At 32.0% G+C, this 21,057-nt stretch overlaps 1 protein-coding gene and 1 long non-coding RNA gene across 2 annotated transcripts in view; both read left to right on the forward strand.

Moving 5' to 3' along the window:
* LOC143080202 (perlucin-like protein) overlaps positions 1-21,057 on the forward strand; it is a 67,119-nt gene that overhangs the window by 37,254 nt on the left and 8,808 nt on the right. The window lies entirely within an intron of this gene.
* Positions 4,539-7,634, forward strand: LOC143078293 (uncharacterized). Its single transcript, XR_012979159.1, has 3 exons — positions 4,539-4,700; positions 6,329-6,540; positions 7,490-7,634. It is a non-coding gene; the product is annotated as an uncharacterized LOC143078293 (long non-coding RNA).

The following is a 21,057-nucleotide window of genomic DNA, read 5'->3' on the forward strand; positions in this document are numbered from 1 at the left end:
AAGTCATGTCATGTAATGTTGTCATTTAAATGTTATATTTAACATTGCCCTATACGCGGGAGGTTTGGCTAGCCTAAAAACCAGGTTCAACCCACTATTTTATCTTATAATGTCCTGTACCAAGTCAGGAAAATGGCCATTGTTTTATTATAGTTCGTTTCTGTGTGTGTATATTTAATGTTTCTGTTATGTCGTTGTTCTCCTATACTCGATGTGTTCATCTACATTTTAGTTTGTAACCTGGATTTGTTTTTTCTCAATTGATTTATTAATTTCGAACAGCGGTATACTACTTTGGCCTTGGCTTTTCTATACTTATCATGCACGATGCGACTTATTTGCCAAATAAAAAACAATTCAAACTTAGAGGTATCCTAATGTTAAGAAAAAGATCAGTTGTGTTCAACCAATCGATTTCGGAAGAGTATAACTATTTCGTACGACCTTGCAGACAAAACATTTATTACCCAAATGGCTTTGCAGTAAAGCAAATTAAAGGTTTATATCATCATGCTGAAAAATTACTGTTTACAGACGACTATTTTAACCATTTGAAAGTATTTGTGTTTATGGGTAGAGTGTCGAAATCTAATTTTGAAAAAAACTTTAAAATAAATGTTCATGCATTTTTTTTAGCTATATCTTTTTTAACCAATTCAGTCATAAATTGTACAAATGTTTGTACAAAGGATAGTGTCGACAAAAAAACTCTATCTTGGATTTTAAATGTACGAAAATTGAACGTCTATTCATTTGATAGATGTTTGAGTTTCATTTCAAAATTTGAACATTTTAAAAGATATACCCTTTTGCTAAAATATCAACAAATGCAAAACATATAATAGTTGGTTTCACTGCAGCTTTTATCTATCGGCTCAGTTTTATTAATCGATACGGATCGTTCTGAACATGCATGAAATATTTGTCACTGGACGTAAGGCTCCCAACCATCAATCAATCAATCAGATTGATATGGTGTACATAATCGTCAGGACAATCAGTGAAATATAAGTATGAATATAAGGAGAATGTTGAAAACTAGCCACATAGACAGTTACCCAACGACACAATAAACCAGAAGACATATGAATGTCAGCATATTATTCAGTACGTAATTGCTCTGAGTCTAAAAGAAAAAGATGTGGTATGATTGCCAATGAGACAACTGTTCATAAGAGATCAAAATGACCAGACATAAACAACTATAGGTCACTGTACGGCCTTCAACAACGAACAAAGCCCATAGTCAGCTATAAAAGGTCCCGATATGACAATGTGAAACAATTAAAGCCAGAAAACTAACGGCCTTATTTAAATGAAAAATTGATAGAAAAAAGTTGTTTTTTTAAAGTCCTGTCGCCTAGTAAGCTGTATATTATAAACGAAAAGGTTTCCTACCTTCCAACTTTTCTTCCAATGCCTTTATGGAGGTTTTAATATCAGATAAAATAGCCTTTTCTTGGCTCCCTAGACATGTTTCTGATTTCACAACCAATAAACAGCAACATATCACAAGTAATGGAAAAATAATCTGCATCTAAATAATTATAAAGAAGATTAAGTACATGTATCTGGATAAAAATAAGTGAAAAACGGAAAAAGTTCACGATACCTCGATTTAAGCGATCAAAATAAAAAAGAGAAAATTCTGTTTTAGCCAGTCTTCCTACCCTCTTTGTATAGATATGAATGAATATATAATGGTATGACATACAATAAAAAAAAACTAAATTAACAGTTAAACGATTAAAAAAGCATAACGTACAAAAGATTTAATAAAAGTATTAAAAATACATATGCAAAAATACGGATATAAAGTCACATTCAATGTCTATTGCAGAAACGTCAATATTACTTTGGTACATGTAACCCAAATGTAAATAAAATAAGAAATATACACAATTGTATAAGTTTCTTTAAGTAAGGAGTTTCCGAACGTTTCATGCAAAGCTTGTCAATTAAAGTACACAAGAAACAAGAGTTTCAGACTAGTTAGCATGAACATAGAGTTACAGAAATCATCAGTTCTTTTGATTGTACATGTATCTACGAGGGTTTTAGGTATCTATATTTTAGGTAATGGATTTCAGAGAATTAAGATGAGAAGTCTAACCTTTCAGGTTTACTTTCAATCAGATATTTAATACGGGACATCACTGGAAACGATTCAATCTTCTTGAATCTTAATCAAAAAAATAGAGTTGTAACAATGATAGAAAGAATAAATCATAATATATTTGATAATTATGATAACAATACTAATACTCAAACTTATCATAATTATTATAATCCTTTTTATATATGTGTCGTTCTGCTTAAAGGTTTTGTGAATTAGCTGTGTTTACTGTGACTTCAGTGATAAGACATCCAATTTTTAGTAGATATGAGTTTGTTACCCTCATACGATACCGTAACAGAAGATGTGAAAAAACATCATGAAAGCAACTACCCAGTGATGTACGAAACACAGAAAAGTCAATATAGGGTCATTTATCGTGTTACAAACTGCACTGTAAAGTATATGTATTTTTTTATGCACCTTTCAAATCAATTTGAAATCAAATTTAACATAAATACCAGAATTGAAAATTAACATTTGCGCCAGACGCGCGTTTCATATAAAAAAAGTCTCATCAGTGACACTCGAATAAAAAAAGTTAAAAAAAAACCGTGAAAAGTTGAAGAGATACGAGAATAAGATACAGAGAGAATATTCGATAGTTATAAACTTTATGTGTTTTAGGAGAAAACTATATGTTTTTTTTGTTTGTTTGTAAATATAACATTTCAGAAATAAAACTCTGCAATTTCGCAGATAATACTGATTATTTCATGACATTAAATGTGTTCGCATTGTTATTTAATTTTAAGAATCAATTAATTGTAGGAAACCTAAACCAATGTAAGTTTGCCATGCCATGTATTTTGTAAAATTGAGAATGGAAATGTATAAAGTTTATGTTCAAAGCCTTTAGTTTCAGCAATTCAAAACTTGGGAATTGAAGGTATAAAATCTAAATATTGTGCTACCTTCAAATATACTTTTTCAATATTTTACTGTATTAACCAAGGGATAGTCCTTTTCAAACTTTGACGTTTTTCGTTGTCATCTTTACCGTCTAGTTTGTCCGTTATGGCGAATTATTAATGTGTTTCTATTTCCCGTTCAACACGAATAATTCATTTGACAATTTGAAGGAAGGGAAGCCTATCTGAAACTATAAGGCGAAGGGTTTTGAAAACCTTCTTTAGATGATCAGTGTTGGTTCTGTTAGCAAACCGTACACAAAATCGTCTCTCCTACTCGTATATCGTTTATCCCTCTCTACAACTATTTCTCTCTTTTATACTACTCTAATAACCTGATTACAATATGGTTAAATGGCTATACTCTGAACAAAGAAATATTCTACAGGAGCTATGTTACAGGAGCATGGAGCCAGGAGATAAGGTCAATCGAAGCTGAGGTCAACCGAGGCACCTGTATAAACAAAACAACGGGGCACCAGCTGATTAAACTAATCTTTATCCAGTAAATTCTTTTTTGATTTACTTAAACAGATTCATCAAAGAAAAAAATACCAGAACAACACCATTTTACTTTTACGATTAGTATACAAACGAAAACATGCAACATCAGAACAAGAAAAAAGAAAAAAAAACACCACCCAAATAGTTCACAGAAAACTAACAACTTAGGGTCTTATACTGTTAAATTGTCTATATTTTATACACACTCTTTTTAATATGATAACTTACCAGATTAATGTACAAAATAATAAACAGAAAAATAAATATGTTATACAGCAACTATATCACTACAGGAACCTACATATCTTAAGGCAGGCACCTGACTTTACAAAGACACATACATATTGTGTGGGATTAAAGATGTTAAAGGGCATTTATTCCTCACAAACCAAGGGAAATGGTGCACCAGTAAAACACTAGAATTTAGAACCGCAAATGTTCATCAACATCTTTGACACATTCCCCATTTCCATTCTCAATTTTATCAACGTACAACAAAGACATTTAGTTGCGTTTTGATTTATTGATTACAAAATCAATATGTATACCGATCAAAACAATAATCAAAGAATTAATTACAGTATTGAATTGCTAACCTTTTAGAATAAGTTTATGTAAAGGACCGATAAGTTAACACGGATCATATCTAATTTCACAGGCAAGGTATAAACAGATTTTTATAACATCACATTAATGATTAGTATGCACTATTATGTGTGTTATATGCTTTCTAAAGATTCAGGCAAGTTTCCGAAACAAATTTTTGTATCTATAAAGAAAATTTAGTAAAAGTGTTAAGATATTTGTGGTAACGAAAAATTGATATTTACCTGTACTAAATAGATTACGTTCAGTTAAATCCAAAACGTCAATCCATAAACAAAGGAAGCGAACAAATTGGAATAAAGAGGTATAATATATAAATCGAAGACCTCGAGTTAATTATCATATAACGAAAGAAAACTCATCAATGGTCTTGTTATGCCTTAAAACATTTCTTCAGTTTATTTAGATAATGTTGGCATATCAAATATAACAAAATAGTATTTTTACCTCAGAGTTGTCGAATGGAATATAATTTGACCATTGATGCATCCGTTGTACAGAATATACCATACCAAAGGCATCATTTGAAGCAGATTTACTTGTATCCTTCGCTACAACGAAAGGTAAAAATATTATTAGATTTTAGATGTATCTTTATCAAATTTGAAAAAAGGGAAATTTGGGGTATAGTTCTTTGTTAGTAAAAAATCATCAATTATTTTCCTTAAACCAAACAATTGTTTCTTTTTAATCTTTCATTCGCCTACGTTAGAAATATTGTAACAAAAACACTTCAACAAAACTACTAAAAAAACTTTCATGTTTACAAACTCATTACAGGAAAAAATAATTATATTGAATAGACATAAGAGTACCTCTGCAAAAATTATATGTTTACATTATATATTTTTATTATTTATTTGCAGTCTATTTTCTCTTACAAATTAAACATATATGATAACGTACAAACACCAAAATTGGTTGGCGATAAAAATACTCTATAACATTGCCATAAAGCACGAGGTTTGGATAGCCACATAACAAGGTTTAATCCACCATTTTTTCTTTTTAAGTCGGGAATATGGCAGTTGTTATCTAATATGTCGTTCTTATGTATGTTGCGTTTACGTTCTTTTTTGTTGCACTTCAATGTTTCTGTTGTTTTCTTCTTATAGTTGATGTGTTTCCCTCAGTTTTAGTGTGTAATCCGACTTTATTTTGTTTCAATCGAATTATAACTTATGAACAGCGCCATACTGTTGTTGCTTTCATTTCAACATTTACATATTTACATGATTCATTTACGAGTTTAAGGGGGAAGACCTTGGTTCAGGGAAATAACTCTTTAAATCAGTTAAGCGTTTGTAAAAGTCAAGTTCATCAATGTATTTTAAGCATTTACCTGACACAGATTGAAAATAATCTGTGTAACCTAGAAGCTTAGAATATATTTTTGAAAATGGTTGACACAAACGTACTGATGATTCTAACAGTTATTTCCCTTAACCTAGGTCTACCTCAGTAAATTGAGAGTAGAATATTTTATATTGCTTCTTTCACTACTGCAACTGTTATTTAACACGTTTCAATGATAAAAACATGAAGTTAATTTGTTTTTCGTAAGGTCTTTTTTTTAAGTAGCAAGTACTGGACATCATAGTTTTGCATTCAGAATAGCTACTTTAATATTAATATTGTAAACGATTTAAGTGAATTGTAAAAAGTATAGGCATACATTTCTAAATCAACAAGAAAATATGAAAAGCCAACATTATCTTAAAATTACATGAACACGAGAATAATCGATTATGTTAATGACTACGTTTCCAAGGCTGAATATTAAGAAATTCAAAAAGCAATAGTATCATTTCAGGGGCATGATATTTAGCTGTCAAATTCATGTTCCCCGAGTAGACCCGAAATTTCATATTTACTTTATAACATACTAAAGTGTATACCCAAATTATTGAAAAAAAAATGGCAAAAAATTTAACCATGAATAGGGTCGATAATATGTATTAGCCTTTGTTGTGTATTTTAGTCTAGACGTCATCTATCTAACCATCGAGATTACCTCCGAAGACTTCCGATTGTAAAAAAACCCGATAAAAATAAAGTATTTATATAGATGTATATCGAATTCTTGAAATTTGATTTTTTTTCTAGTTCATGTTATCTTCATATTATAGATTAAACATATAAGATTATCACTGTTATTACGTAAATCACATAAAATTCCTTTGATATACAGGAAACGTTGCATATCGAATTCCTGATTCTGTATCACCTTATATTCAAAAACTGACAGAAATACTGGAAAATAAGGGCGACAAAAAAAGTCTTCTCGACTTATTGACGGAAGTAGGTGGGAAGCTCAAAGAGATGGTACAATCATTGGGTGAAGTTTAAGAACAAGTATCCGTTTTCGAGTCAACACTTCAGAAAAAACTGCAGTTTGACAAAGTAAGTACGAACAAAAAATTTCAAAATATTTCGTACATGTAATAGAAAGGTGACATTTATATTATAAGTCAGATTCTAGATATTCCTTTAAAGACTAACCTCTTTCGATATGAGAAATACAGATTTATTTCTTTATTCAATTTGATACTTTTTCAAAATTTAATAAAAGATCGCAAAAATCTAATATCATTCTTAATTCAAACTGAATGTTGTTAAGAAAATTGTTCTACATTTAGTTTTTGTTTATTCAACAGAACAGAGTACACTTTGATATGTGTTTATCGACCGTTTACTACACAAAAAATTCGGGGTCAATGAGACAGCAAATCAAGAATACAAACTCCGTAGAATCTTAGAGGCCACCATAAAGTCTTCAATCTAATGTCATGCTCTAAATTTACACACGTCAAGGCCATTATTGAGTGTTGTTATTACCATGAGCGTGAAGGATTCCAAAACTTGTTGAAAATCTTTCGAAATAAATATGCCATACATCTCAACTTGGTGTAAAATAAAATTCAAGAAATATATAAAAAAAAAAACAAATCTGCTTTGAATGTTTAGAATCGATTTTTCGTCGCTTATAAAAATTCAGCTTAATGTTATTTCTCGGCATATATAATGATAATAAGAATTAATTGTTTTACCCAATTTTCGATGAAACTATCAACGGACACATTTTAATGTAACAATTTCGATTATAATAAAACATGAACAAAGGAACCCAGATATTTAGCAGATGTTGTATACAGCTTTGGACATAAGTAGCGTTGTGTCTGTTCTTAAATGTAGTCGATTAAAAAACACATCATTGATTTCATGTTGCTATAATGAATGGACAGTCAGAATAAAGAAAGCTAAGTAAGAACTATTATGCCAAAAGTTGTATGCAGACTAGTAATATTGATGATTCAGATACTAACACAACATTGTACATTTTTCGCTTTAGGTTGTTGCAGTTTATACGGAATATTCTAATGGAAGAATTGAATATGAAAACAAACTTGATGGAAATATTCAGAAGCAGACTTATATAAAATCTACTCGTAGTTTGAGAAATTAAACATTTTGATTTAATAAATATAACATTTAAAGTACGGGTCTTTATGTACACGTGTATCTGTTGTATTGCTTGTGTGCTGATTTTAATTTAGCAAATAAACCATTTGACTAGATGTACATATTCAACTACGCTTTGAATGTATGAAATTCAAAAGGTATTGTTTTCAATTTTACAGCACAGAGTAGATATCGCTGCTGGTAGACTAGCCGGTACTTGAGGATGCCAATAGTTTAGTAGTTAGTGACATGATTTATAACAAATATTTATAAAATTGTACTTTATACGTTTAGATACTATAATAAACTAAGTTAAGCTGAGATCGATTTGTCAACTTCAACTACTTTTTTTTTGGTAATATACCTCTATAACTGTTTCGTTTTTAATACACCCTTGGCTTTCAAATACTCGACTTTGGGCGTTCCTTATTTAGCCAAATCTTTTAAATCGTTTCGTACGCATGAAATCTATTTGCAAATATTTACACATCAACTAAAGACCTGTCTTTGTAGGATTTTGTATATGTCACAACAATTTTCTACCTTTAAAATTTGTATAGTAAGAATACTGGTACCTTTAAAAAAAAAACTATTCTGATTATATGCGATGCTATGACAATGAGCCCATTGAAACACCATTTTTAGTTGGTGTTCATGTTAAGAAGTACAAAATTTTACATTTGGAAATACAATTAGGAAAAGTTATATAAAAAAAGGAAATAAATTGCATAAACTACGTTTATTTTTTTAGTATGAAAGCACTCAACTATCAAAAATGTTAATGAAAAAAATGTCGCTTGATTATAGTAACATATAAATGTGTAAAACAGCTATTAAAAAAAAATAAAACAAGATTTATACACAAGACAAGCTAGGAATATAATTTTATTGCTAAACTACAAAAACATATTAACTAATACAATATACAATTATATACAATACTTTTTTGGCGTACGGCTGTCTCAGCAATTTAGCGTGCATGGTCACTTTATCCGAATTTTTTGAAAAACAAATAGAAATAGTGTAGTTGTAGGTAAACTGCGGTTTGCTTGCAAACATAACTTTAAAGTAGTCAGATCGGCTGGTTAGTGTACAGTGTCTAATCTAGTTTAAAGCTACTACAGAAACACTATATTATGCACTATCCGCTCTCCTGGTTCCAAAGCATGTGATTGATAAGCATCTGAACTGTGATTCAGATAGGTAGCCAAAGATATAGTAGAAAGCCAGAGAGAGCCGATCTGCGAAACAATTAGCATAAGTCTTTGTCTGTGCTTTCTAGACAGAAAATATTGGCAAGACTTATGCTAAAGTTAGGATGTAAGTGACCACTGAATACCCCGTAAATTTGTGAAAACTCGAAATGACCGCAAAAAACCGATGTTGAATATTTGATTAGGCCGATGAGACAGATGGACCCCAAATTGAAGGGAGTATGAAAAATAAGATTATGATAACTATGAAATGAAGTTGCTAGAACTTCCGATTAAAGTGTTATTGGAACCAAAAACAGCAAGAATAGCATATAAGAAGTTCTTTGACTGTTAAGAAATTGTTCTCGATGTTGTCAGTAATTTCATATTCATAATATTCAGTTTTCAAGTAAGAATATGTAACAAATTCGAAATATAACTCATTAAGGGTAATAATTAGTCTTAACACGAAGTATAGTTTAAAAATAAAAACCATATGAATTTAACAACCTGAAGTATATACTATCATGCTGCTCAAAATAGAATATATTCAAATCATATCAGGAAAAGTACACCACTTTTAGTTGAGTAACATATTATATAACTATGGATTGTTAAGCACCAATGATGAGTATCGTCAAGTTCATAAACAGGGGATTACTGTGTCCCGTCATAGCATGCAGATATGTTTCTAATGCACAAGTGAAACTAATGAACCACATATCCAATGAAGATGTTATTTCCAATAATAAAGCAACACACTGCAGTCGATGAAAATTATTATGCCCCTGTTAATCAAATTGAAATTTCATTAAATAGAATGTAGTCTACATGTATTTGACAAGAAAACACTCATTCTAAACAGTGGATTATTATGCCACTGTAGAATCGCGCACATATTTTCCGTGAACTCTACAAAGAAAACAGTTGAATAGTAAAACAAGACTAATCGGATATCAAAGCTAGCTGGGCTTGCTTAATCGTTGATTTTGGAGTATGAATATATCTGGTATAGCATTCGGAACTCCAACGACCTAAAATCTTGATTAGGTGATCTTCAATTTTTGATGCAACTGATGTTGCCTCTCCTATTCGGAAGCTGTGTCCGTTGTAATTAGATGGGTTGAGTCCGATAATTTCCAAGATGGATCGAACATTATTGATGAAAAACGTACATGTTAGAGCCTCTCCATTTTCCATAACAAAGAGCGGACTAGAGTTGCGAAATATGCTGAAATGTACAATGTAGTTAGAAAAAGTGAACTTGATTTAAAGGCAATTTGCAAAAATTACGAACATGAACTAGAACAATTATAAAACAACACTCGAATAAATTCATGAAATTATCATCAAAACAGGCGTAACTATCAATACCGTGGAAGAAGATATTAGTTATGAAAATTCAAATCCCGTTGACGTGACTCTGGACGAATGGGGCAAATATGGCCGGACGAAAAGTATGCTAATTATTTGGACTATCATCTTTTTGACTTTAATTATTATATCTTTTAATTGTCATTATGAACTCAAATATTCCCACACAATTATCATTTGGTTTAAAATGTATGTTTCTACTAATCCGATAATGGATTTCGTATCTACGTGTCAAAGACATTTTTAGCAGATTATCTGGAAAATGGACAATAATTGCTTAATCCGTAGTTACATGTATTTCTTTATTATTTTGTTTTATATACTTCTGAGAAATAATTTATATTCAGTTTTGGATTGGTTCTTAAACCGTAAACATCGGACTCAATATTGTTACATCGTTTATATTCTTGTTGGATCGTTTATTAAATTGTTAAACTGTATACCGACTTGAATCTTCATTTGATACCCAGCAAATAGTCTGGCTATTGTTGTAAGCGCTGAAAAATTGGATGACAACATAAATATTTCTCCAAAGAAGAAAATTCATTTTAAAACAAAACGCACGTATCTGACAATGATCATTTTACCTATGAATAGAAAGCACGAAACATACCAAATCATTTTAAATTGCGAAATAAATAATTTACAGATGAAGTTGTTTTTTTTTTTAAACAAATTGAACATCGTATAAGTATCCTGAAATGTTTGAAGTTTTGCATCTCTTGAAAAAAAGACGTATTTAAACCGGCATCAAACAAGTTGATTGACGTATTATAAAAATCACAAAAGTTGTATAGCGTTTCAATAATTCAGAGCCCAATAGAGTGTGATACTTGCCATCAACGGTTTAACGATAACGCACATTTTGAAGATCATCGCAACAGTAAACATTTAAACTACAAACCGTTTAAATGTACCGTATGCAGCAAGGCTTTCGCTTATAGACAATCAATGGCAAGACATAATTTTTTCACAAATATTTTAAAAATAATAAGAATCAACGTTATCTGTAGATGAAGGCCGGTGAAGTTGTCTTTAATTATCGAATGTCATGTGTACACTAGTCTCCTGGACGACACCTAGTACAGGACCTAGCTCCAAGTTGTATTTATTGTAAAAAGAAAATTCAACGGTCCTGAACTTGCATAAATATTTGACACTGGATGTAAAAATAAATCAATCAATCAACTGGCTTCCAGTAATTTTGAGTACTCTCAAATCTGCGTGTAATGGCCACAATTATTCAAAATTCCTAAGCAGGTAGGTATTTTACAGTAGAGGAGTTTTGTTAGGCATCTACTATGTCTGTATGTGTTTGCGTGGCTAGGGTGAAGGTTCAATATCAAAAACTAGATCGTAGATGTCTAGCCAAAATGATAGTTCTATTATATAGTAGATAAGTGTTTACGTGCCTATTTTTTTAAATGAAGGATCGTCAATATAGTTAAACGTATATATCAATTAGAACGGAATAGATATGATAATACCAAACAAGGTGTGTTGCTTAATTTAAGGAATACGCTGATTTAAGCTGGGCAATGCATATTGTAAATATTTTTTTTATATTACGGATTGCACTGCGTTATTTAATTCACCAGTCGGATGTTGTTAAGTCTCATGGGAAACGTGTCAATCGAAATCAACCTCTACTGGAGGTGTGATGAGATGATTGAAGCTGTTAATTTTCTCCTTGATAATATTTATGTACGTTTCGGCAACAAAATTTATCGACAGGTTGTAGGTATCCCCATGGGCACTAATTGTGCCCCTTTAATAGCAGGCTTGTTTTTGTACTGTTACGAATCACAGTTTATGACTAAACTCAGTAAAGACCCGTCGAAATTGCATTTTATTGATAACTTCAACAACACTTACCGTTACCGTGATGATATTTTTTCGTTAAATAATCAAGACTTTTCTCAAAATATTGCTGAAATTTACCCTAAAGAACTTACTTTAAATACATCAAATTTATTCGATAATAACTGTCCTTTCCTGGATTTAGATATTTTGGTTTTAAACGGGAAACTCCACACTAAAATGTACGACAAAAGAGACGTTTTTTCGTTCCCTATTGTTGATTTTCCATTTTTAGATTGTGATGTTCCTTTGGCACCATTTTACGGTGTTTATATTTCACAACTTGTTCGCTATGCCAGTGTCTGTTTTGACGTCTTAGATTTTAACGAACGCAACCTATGTATTACTGGTAAATTATTAAACCAGGGATATTGTTACCATAAATTACTTTAAACCTTTACTAATTTTTTCCATAGATATAAAGATTTGGTTTTAAAGTTTGGTTGTACCTGTAGAAAACTTATTTCAAACGGGATAGCACATCCTCATTTTTACGGAAATGTTGTTAACCGTGCCCGGAAATTTAGAAATGAGCCATGTAAACTTGTCGATCCTTTAAATAAACTTATTCTAAAAGGTTACCTATTCAACACTGTAATAAGATCATTGAATATTGTTTTTATTGGTATAAATATTGATTTTGTTAGCACTAAAGTAAAAGTCAACTGAATATTACTTGTATGCTATATACATAGACATATACATGGATCTACAATCTGTCGATACCTGTAACTTGGCATTGCACAAGGTCATGTTTTTCTCTGGCTGTTTATGACGTCTTTAAACTAAATCCATTGGATGTTGGATGTGTACGGATTGATAGTTTAGTCTTAGATGCATGATTTTTTTATTAGTTTATTAGTTGTTAGTGGCTTTGAACTAGCTGTCAGATAACTGCGAGTACTCTCAGATCTGTTCATTGTGTCTTTTTGAGTCGGGATGTAAACGTACCCGGCCACGTCCACTTGTATTTTTTGTCCATCTGATGAGTTAAGCCTTTTTCAACTGATTTTTATAGTTCGCTCTTATGTTGTACTGTTATACCACTGTCCCAGGTTAGGAAGGGTTGGGATCCCGCTAACACGTTTAACCCCGTCACATTATTTATGTATGTGCCTGTCCCAAGTCAGGAGCACGTTATATTTCGTTCCGCTAAGCTTTGATAGGTATTTACTAGGTTTCTAATTCGTTTCAATTTTCGCTACGATTGTTGTTGAATTTTCAACGCATTCGGTTCAGGTCCCGTTTTGAACAAAGGATCACTACGTTTCGTCACGCTTCGTTACGTATTATTTCGTTTCGCTGTAGACTTTCAAAACGTAGTAAAACTTAGCTCCTGAAACATGACAGTATAACTGGGGGTTAAGAATGACAAAAAATACATGAAACGTAGCATTTCTACACGTACTAAAACCTAGCCTTCCAAACGTGACAGTGTGACTGGGGCTCAATTGATTAGATTTTTTTTACAAGTACACTGTACTTGAATCGACATTGGCATACTTAAAAAAAACTCTTAAGATCGTAATAGAATTATTTTTTTTCTACTCTATTCATTTTTGGGATTCTCAAAGTAACATTCTGTAACACTATCATGTTCCAGAAGGATCCCACGTATTACAAACATTTTGAATAAAAATAACATATATAGACAATTATAGACTCAAACGTGACTATACTATTAACTTTATGTGATTAATTCAAATTATGGCCATTTAAACTTTTCATTGAACTTATTTTTTTCAGATAATAGAGGAAATAGCGAGTTGGAATTATAAGTTGATATTTCTGGGATCATTATCTTTCCTATAATTACTTTAATTTACATTGTAATAGAATGATATAAATATGAACATGTTCTCAATTGCAATGTTGCAAATCTCATATAAGCAATAGACATTTTCTATCCGTAAGTATTGAACAAGACTTTTATCAAATCTTTTCTAAATAATGCATGCATTTTAATGGTTAAATACTGTTAGTTTTACTTTATTATTAGTTGAACAGGTTTTTGAAGGCTTACCATAGCGATATATGTTTATGCGTAACTGTGCAAAGGTTAGAGAATGTCTCAAAAAATATGTTCGCCTTTTTATTTTGATCATTCATGTTTTTAACGGTATTGTAAACTTTTTTTTTAACTTTTTTACTTGTTCTTACCCAGATACATATAAAAGAACCTTAATCTTAATTATAATTATTTAGAAAAAGATGATTTTCGCATTGCTTGTGATATTTGGCTGTTTATTGGTGGTTAAATCTGAAACATGCTTTGGAAACCAAGAAAGGGCGATCTTATCTGATATAAAATCCTCCATTAAGACATTGGAAGAAAAGTTGGAAGGTAAGAAAATACTAGTAGTTCATTTATAATACACAGTTTGGGCGACATGACTTTAAAGAAAATCGTGGCAATCTGCATTGGTCCGTAGATTTCTGTATCATACCCTTAGTCATACATAGTCGTTGTTGTTTATTCGTGATAAGTTTTGAACATGCACAAAATTTGACAACGGACCAAACAACGGTAGTATATCCTTACTTAACCGTAGTAGGACGTTCTGAACCCGTTTAATTCGCTATAAAAACCATGTTAACCCGTTCTTATTCGTAATCCTGAAAGATGTCTACGGTTAGTTCCGGAGAACTACGTGCTTATACAGTTATACCACGTATTTGTTCAGGATACATTACCAGTTGTAACGAGTTTGTCACGAAACGACACGACCTCATTACGATGCATTACGGATGTCTAGGGATCAACCTGGGTTCTTTTACGGTTTACTACGTCACAACACGACAAATACAGAATATTAAGGGATGACACCAAAAGATCGATGTAGGATAAAAAACTTAAATTAAAAAGTTTGGGGTGGGGAGGGGGGTCAACATTACTGCAAGTTTTGTTAATTGAAAACCGATTTTACATATATCCATATAGGTAAATCCAGTTTTCCAAAATTAAGTTAAGACGGGGGGGGGGGGGGGGGTGGGGGGGGGGGGGGGGTCAGTGAAAAAAACTATGAAAATTAAGTTTTTTATCCTCCATTGAACTTTTGATGTCGTCCCTAAGGTTAGCGACAAATTAACATTAGGCTTTTGTATAACAACTCCCTTCTTATATGTCCAAACCTAGGCTGTGTCTTGCCGTAGATGTATTATGCATAACAACCACTGATGCTTGCAATTAATTGGTGGGAATTAGATATTGATATGGAATAAAAAGCCAGCGCGGTTGTCGAGCTAGTCAAAACAGATCTAGACGTAGAGGTGACTGTTGATAGATGAAATGAAATTTTGTATCACGGTTTTGATACAAGAGCAAGCATTATCAACGACTGATACGGTGCTTTTTGTCCGCGATTTGCTTTTTGTCCGCTTTTGCTTTTTGTCCGATACTTTTGCTTTTTGTCCGTTGCTTTTTGTCCGTTTTGCTTTTTGTCCGATAATTTTGCTTTTTGTCCGTTTTGCTTTTTGTCCGATAATTTTGCTTTTTGTCCGACACTTTTGCTTTTTGTCCGTTGCTTTTTGTCCGTTTTGCTTTTTAGCTCACCTGGACCATAGGACTAAGTGAGCTTTTCTCATTTTCTCATTATTCGTCGTCGTCATTAATTTTTACAAAAATCTTCTCTTCTGAAACTACTGGCAAAATTAAAGCAAACATGGCCAAAATCATCCTTAAGGTATTTAGTTTCAAAAAAGTATCCGATGACCCCGCCCAATAATTAAGATGGCCGCAATGTCTAAAAGAAGAGCATCGCATAAAATGTAGATTTTGGCTTATATATCTGAAACAAAACCATAGAGACAATCTAACAAGGGATAAGAACATTTCGCCTCATAAAATAATGTGGACCAGTCAGAACTTTTCATGTGGGACAATATGAGCTCTTAATTTAAAAAAAAGTGGGACAATCGGGAATAAGCCCTACAGACTTGAGCAATTCTAAAATAAACACTGTTGATGTATCTCTTTTGAATTTTCTATTAAAAAGTGTTTTACATTTACGAATGCACTATATTGTATCTGTATCTAAAATATTAAACGCATTTATTTCGTGATAGAAATTAAGAAAATGCTTAAGTAACCATTTTATTACTTTTCCCCCTCTTTTCGAGTTTGTCAAACAAAAATAAACTACTTTGTTGAAAATGCTGTTGTGTTAACCAAAGTTTCCTTAATCTTATTACTTGAATAACCTCGAACTTCCTCGTCATTTGGATATAGTTGCTAAATAATTCCGAAATGTATGGATTAATACAGTTTATCTAAATAAATAGCTACACATGTATTACGTAAACTTTGTGATAGTGTTCCAAAAATGAAGTTTGTTTGTTTGTTATATTTGTAATATTTGTAATGTTTAAGAAAAATAAAGTTGTTGGAAATATGACGAAAATATAACCAGACTTAAAAAAGTTTTTTTTTAACTGAAATGTTGCAAAATATTTTGGAGCGACTGTCAATCGGCCATTCGCATATAAGTGCAAATGGTGACTATATATTATTAGCGGGAAGAAGAAACTGTGCGTTTAAGCAATAACATGTCGTAAATGTGTGCACTTCCACATGTAGCAAACGCCGACACCATTTAACATAATGATAAAACTATTCAAACGAGAAAACCATTGATTTACAAAACACTATACGACAAACAAATACAGAAACAAACAACAACTATTGAATTACAGATTGAAACTCCGTTCCTGACTTATTCGTATGATTATCATATATAATATTTAGCGCGGTTAAACATCAATTTAGAATTTCAATAACGAAACCATCACTCAAGGATTATTTGATTTGATAAATTTCTAAACTATTCTAAAGTTTCGAGCATATAAAAAAGAAGATGTGGTATGATTGCCAATGAGACAACTATCCACAAAAGACCAAAATGACACAAACATTAACAACTATAGGTCACCGTACGACCTTCAACAATGAGCAAAGCCCATACCGCATAGTCAGCTATAAAGGCCCCGATAAGACAATGTAAAACAATTCAAACGAGAAAACTAACGGCCTTATTTAAGTAAAAAAATGAACGAAAAACAAATATGTAACACATAAACAAACTACAACCACTGAATTACAGGTTCCTGACTTGGGACAGGCACAGATTTAAATAATGTGCCGGAGTTAAACATATTAGCGGGATCCCAACCCTCCCCCTAACCTGGGACAGTGGTATAACAGTACAACATAAGAACGAACTATAAAAATCAGTTGAAAAAGGCTTAACTCATCAGATAGACACAAATACAAGTGGACGTGGCCGGGTACTTATACATCCCGACACAAAAAGTCACAATGAACAGATCTGAGAGTACACGCAGTTATCTGACAGCTATTTCAAAGCCACTAACAACTAATAAAAAGTCATGCCTCTGAGACTTAACGTTCGTTTAAGTCTTTGAATATCCCATGTATTCTACAAATTGGTGTACGTACACCATTGCTCACACGTTTGAGGATGACAGACTAACTTACGACCAGAATGAATAAGAATTAGTCTATATAACAAGATCTAAAATATTTCTAGTGTAAAAGACTTTAACCTCGCCACATTATTTATGTATGTGCCTGTACCAAGTCAGGAGCCTGTATATTCAGTGGTTGTCGTTTGTTTATGTGTTACATATTTGTTTTTTCATTTATTTTTTTGACATAAATAAGGCCGTTAGTTTTCTCGTTTGAATTGTTTTACATTGTCTTATCGGGGCCTTTTATAGCTGACTATGCTGTATGGGCTTTCCTCATTGTTGAAGGCCGTACGGTGACCTAATGCTGTTAATGTCTGTGTCATTTTGGTCTTTTGTGGATAGTTGTCTCATTTGCAATAATACCACATCTTCTTTTTTATAAGAATGCCAACTCCTCACACGTACAATTATTACTTCATTTTCTTTTTTTCACTCATCTAATTATTATATCTATTTTAATTCAATATTGTATCCATATAAATGTATATGAACGCTTACATATATATAATTATTGCGATATCATATATAAGAGAAAGTGTACCAAAGGATAATCACACTAAAAAGGGTTGAAACAAACCAACAAAGCCGCAGCTGAATGAAAAACAACAAGATACACAACAGTCCACAAAACAAATGGTCCGAGAACACAATTAATTCGTAGTGCATTTCTTTTAGAACATAAATGAAAATTAAAAAAATCCCACCTGCGCTTTCTCAATGAAACTTTTACAGTGTGTTGTACTAATTTTGGGACAAATTATATCAAAGTTATAGAAAACTTCATCGCGTCTAACTCAAAATATGGACAATTTTGTGTTTAGGGTGTCTTTAAATCTTTTGACAGCTTCCGAAGTGCTAATTTTTAACCTTTTTCAGCTGGACCAATTCACTACTTTCCTGTAAAATTCTGGACCCAAATTTTTTTACAGTGTAATTTCACCCCCCCCCCCCCCCCCTACTTACAATGTGAGGCATTAAACAAGGAGAAATAAATTTGGAAGGGGTATAAAAATTATTGGCAAGTAACCCACTGTTATCACTAGGGACTAATAACGAAAATCAAGGGACGACAATTGTGGTCTCGGACGAAATCATTGTAATTTAAAATCTGAGCAACAAGAACCAATGCAACTGTGATGATGTATAATGGTTAACTGGAAGAGTAAGATAATCCTGCTCCGTCCATTAAGTTTTAAAAAGTCATGTATTAAACTCAAACTCTCGAACACGTTGTCTTGGAAGATCTTTATTCCAAGGGGGTCCTTAATAGTTGCTTTTTGATAATCCTATAAGGAGTTTATAATTTAACTCTTTGCGAACACTTTCATAAGGAACGAAAATTCCCATCTGCATCTTTTTGAAAAGATTGCAAATATTGTTTAAATTGAATAGGGTATCCCATTTCAAACCCAGCGTCTCGGAAAATCTCATTTTAGGGCACTAGACAATGATTAAATGTAGTAATTCGATAATAATACATGGATTTCTCGCGAAAACATCGTTAAGGCGAAATTTAAAGTTTATCTTGGCTGATTGAAGAAATTTCACAATAAAAACTGAAACGCAAAAACGCAAAAACGCATAAAGATGTTTATTCAGGACAATAACTTATATAAAACAACAGCAGAAATACATATAATGTATCACCAATGGAGGTTGTAAAATACTGTAGGTGATACTTAAACGTAATGTTCTATTTATTTTTTTTTTGTCGTTAAGGGGACTGGAGGGTATTGATCCATTATTTTTTAAATATACATGTAGGATTTTGCTTGTTTTTCTATAGATGAACTTTTATCATAAAATTATACTAAATAGAAAAATAAAATAAAAACATGGGGTTATCGTTCACTTAAGCTCACAATCTGTCCTCGAAAGAAGCAACCATTTTTGTTAAGGTACTTAAGTTGAACTAATAGGAGAAATAGAGAGATATATAGATCGAAATAAAAAAAGAACTAAATTACAGAAATCGATTTAATTTTACAACTGTTTAGTTTACGTAAAGCATATTTGAAAAATATCTATAGGTCACCGATGAGTTGAAAAAGACATTTTAATTCTAATGCCAAAACAAAATGTTATTATTGCACTAAAGGGAGACAATTTGGAGCTTTTACAGTGATATAAACATTTGAAAAATACATCTGAGGCCAAAATCATTCGATTTTTTGGGTTGATTTTTGAGCCAATCCATAAAGTTATAACTAATAGTTTAATAAATAAAATTAGTAATGAAAACAAAAATGATAAAAATTTTGCTGAAATTACCCTCGAGCCTCCGTAAGAGCAAGTATTGCAAAAAAAAAAAGGAATCATCCTTTAACGGAAACAACTCTTGAAATTATCGGCTATTCGTCGATGACTAAAGGCTATTTATTTCTGAAATCTAAATTTTGTTTTGCTGTTCTGAGTGTTCAAGATGTTACATGCAGCTAAAATATTGGTAAAACATTTGAAAAAATACTGATCTGTATAAAATTTACACAAAAGTAAACGAATGAAAGCCACTGGAATGCAGTCCAGGACTCGGATAAATAAGCACATTTAAACAAGAGTGCACACACTGAAATGTCTCGCCTACTTTACTCATCATTAATATTATGTTGATAGCCCTAAGTATAAAAATTTATTACAACTGCCACATAAACTTAACATTAACCAAGATAGCTAAACAAAGACCAAATGAATTATGAAAATGAGGTAAAGGTCAGACGAACCATACCAGGCAGACATGAACAGCTAACAATTCTTCGATACAACAAATATACTTGACCTATTACTTATAGTTAAAGAAAAACAGACCAAAACACAAAAACTTAACACTGTGCAATGAACCGTGAAATTGAGGTCATGGTCAAATAAAACCTGGGAGACTTATATATAGATCATAAGATATTTTCATGCACCAAATATAGTGACCTTTGGCATATAATATTAGATAAAAAGACCAAAACTCAAAAACTGAACTTTGACCACTGAACCATGAAAATGAGGTCAAGGTCAGATGCTATCTTCCCGCTAGACATGTACACCTTACAATCATTCCATGCAACAAATATTGTAGACTCATTGCATAAAGTATGAGAAAAACAGACCAAGACAGAAAAATTTAACTATAACCACTGAACCGTGAAAATGAGGTCAAGGTCAGATGACACCTGCCAGTTGGACATGTACACCTTACAGTCCTTCCATACACCGAATATACTAGCCCTGTTGCTTATAGTATCTGAGATGTGGACTTGACCACCAAAACTTATTCTAACCTTTGTTCACTGATCCACGAAATGAAGTCGAGGTCAAGTGAAAACTGTCTGACGGGCATGAGTACCTTGCAAGGTACGCACATACCAAATATAGTTATCCTATTACTTATAATAAGAGAGAATTCAACATTACAAAAATTCTGAACTTTTTTTTCAAGTGATCACTGAACCATGAAAATGAGGTCAAGGACATTGGACATGTGACTGACAGAAACTTCGTAACATGAGGCATCTATATACAGAGTATGAAGCATCCAATTCTTCCACCTTCTAAA

This window comes from Mytilus galloprovincialis, chromosome 6, assembly GCF_965363235.1.
Source record: "Mytilus galloprovincialis chromosome 6, xbMytGall1.hap1.1, whole genome shotgun sequence".
Taxonomy (NCBI): Eukaryota; Metazoa; Mollusca; class Bivalvia; order Mytilida; family Mytilidae; genus Mytilus; species Mytilus galloprovincialis.